The sequence below is a fragment of the Octodon degus genome, unplaced genomic scaffold (genome assembly GCF_000260255.1).
Source record: "Octodon degus isolate 3935 unplaced genomic scaffold, OctDeg1.0 scaffold00010, whole genome shotgun sequence".
Taxonomy (NCBI): Eukaryota; Metazoa; Chordata; class Mammalia; order Rodentia; family Octodontidae; genus Octodon; species Octodon degus.
This window is the reverse complement of record NW_004524586.1, coordinates 6,327,855-6,330,506: the sequence shown is the minus strand read 5'-3', so window position 1 is coordinate 6,330,506 and position 2,652 is coordinate 6,327,855. Positions and strand designations below refer to the sequence as shown.

Here is a 2,652-nt window from a genome sequence, read left to right as displayed (position 1 = left end):
TCTCTCTCTCTCTCTCTCTCTCTCTCTCTCTCTCCTCCCCTTTTTGCTCTTGTTATTTTTTTCTATCTTCTACCACCAAGAACTGTCACCCTTCTGCCATGCTACCCTGACTTGGAACCAGCTGATTATGGGCTGAAACTTCCACAAACTGTGAGCTAAATAAACCTTTCCTCTCTTAATTTTTCACATTGGGTATTTTGTCTCAGCAATGAGAGAAAAATAACCAAGACGTCTCTTTTATTCAGCCTTGGCTTGAAATCCACTTTGACTAAAAATATAATAGCTACCCTTGCTTTTTGCTGGGTTCTTGTCACAGGAGTATTGTTTTCCATCCTTTGAACTTAAGTCCATACATTTCTTTTTGAGTTAAGTGTGTTTCTTGTATGCAGCATATTGTTGGATCTTGTTTCTTGGTCCATTGCATCAGTATCTTTTAAGTAGTGAATTAAAACTATTAACACTGATGGTTATAAATCATATATATTGAATTAGCCTTGTGGGCTATTTTCCTGTTGTTTCCCTTTATTTCCCCTCTGTTTAATTATTTACCTTGCCTGATGGAATAATTCAGTTGGGGTTCATGGAGTTGTAGTCTATCTCTAGAATGTCCTTCAGGACATTTTTTGTTGGCTTGGTCGTCATGAATTTCTTCAGATATTTCTTCACCATTGAAGTATCTTATTTTTCCTTTAAATTTGAAGGCTAGTTTTGCAAAGTACAACTATCTGGGTTGAAGGTGTTTTTCCTTTAGGGCTTAATGAAATTTTTTTTGGTAAATAACCTGTTTCTTTTCTCTAACTGGTTTTCATATTCTGCTGTTTGGTTGTATGGGTTTTTTGTTTGTTTTTTTTTTTTGTTTTGTATTTTAGGGAAGGGTCTATAGGGTGTTAAGTGTGAGAATTGGAGGATATTCTTCCCTGCTCACCAGCACTTGCTGGCTAGAGCATTCTGCGACAAAGTGAATGTATCAAATAGGTGTTTTTTTCAAAGTAAAGGGGAAAAGCAGGCCAGATAGTTCAGCAGACTAAAGGTCCTGCTTAGACAGGCACAAGGACCAGGGTTCAATCCCCAGTGTGCTGTGCTGGCCCTGCCTCCAGGGCGCACTGAGGTGGTGACTGAGACTGGGCGTGGTGGTGCACGCTGGTAATCCCAGTGCTTGGGAGGCTGAAAACAGAAAGATCATTAAGAGTCTGATCTGTGTAGTGAGACCCTGTAGACACTGTACTAAATACATTTTTAAAAAGTAAAGGGCAAATAAACCTAATACTACTGAGCTGTTACACACGTGTGCTAGAACTGGAGAAAACTTTTATAATTTGAAAGGAGTAAATAATAAATCAGAGAAGTTATTAAACTAACATAATACAGGCTAAAAATATAAACTAATGCACAAAATTGTTGATAAATTCATGTCTTACCTTTGGAAGCACTTAATTTAATTACCCTTTGCTGTTTAAGGAAATCTGATGATATTTGAATTATAGCAGTTCGTTATTGGAGGTCTTTATTTTGGGAAAGCCAGGTTGTCTTATTTAAATGCTGGGTAGTGCCAAAGGTAGTTAAGGAGAGTACTGAGACTAACTGTCGGGTATATAAAGGCTGGACAAATAAATGGTGTGACAAAGGTTTTTTGTGCTCTTCTGACCAATGTGAGCCCCTATTGCCACGCTACGGACACTTTCAGGAATGTAATAGTTATCATCGCCTTCTGCCTATTTCTTACCTACCTGTCTGTCAAGGACAAGATACTATGAAACGGAGCCTGTCTGAGTGGCGTGGTCCAATAGAACTCTACATTCCTTAAAATATTTTTAAACACTCCAGTAACCTGTTAAAGCAAAGAGAATCTGTTGATATAGCAGTGGCCTCAGTAACACGCCAGTGAGTTCTCTGTTCAGATGGGAGAGACAAAGGCTGTTTTGGTCATTATTTTCTCACTTAGATTCTTGAACATACATCTACACTGACAGTTGGTAGGAAGTGAGACTAAACTGTATCTTACCTAAAAGACTGAACCAGTTACAACCATATAGCATTCTAGAAAAGGCAGAGCCACATACAGGGCACAAACTGCTCAGCTGTTGCCAGGGGTTTGAGGTAGGAGTGTACAAAGCATGAACTATGTGGAGCACACGGGGGTAAAGGGTGTTAGATTAATTCTGTATGATATTTCAATGTTGAATGCATAATACTAGGCACCTCTCAAAACCCATATTACTGTATAATATGAAGAAGAAACCCTAAGGTAAACTATGGACTTATTTCATATTAATGTACCAGTATCAGTTTATCAGCTACAATAAATGTATCATACTAAGCCAATGAATGATAAGAGAAATAAGAGAATTAATGTCAGGGGGAATTGGGGAAAGTGCAACATATATGCACTCTCTGTACTGTCTGTTCAATTTTCTATAAACTTAAAATTGCTCTAAAAATAAATTATATTAATTAACAAAATCAGACTGAGCCACAGTGAAAATAAATTTCTTGGAAATTGAATTTATTGGGTGTGTTGGCCTTATAAGAACAACTCAAGGAATACTTATAAGAATACTTTTTAGGGGGCCTGCCCCTTAGCTCAGTTCTTTAAGTGGCTGCTTCAACAAAGCAGTCAGGCTCAGGTTGCTGTGGTTCGATCCCCACAACTCA

General features: G+C 38.0%; 1 protein-coding gene across 1 annotated transcript in view; it reads left to right on the top strand.

Annotated features, from left to right (window-relative positions):
- Hpse2 (heparanase 2 (inactive)) overlaps positions 1 to 2,652 on the top strand; it is a 905,948-nt gene that overhangs the window by 581,527 nt on the left and 321,769 nt on the right. The window lies entirely within an intron of this gene.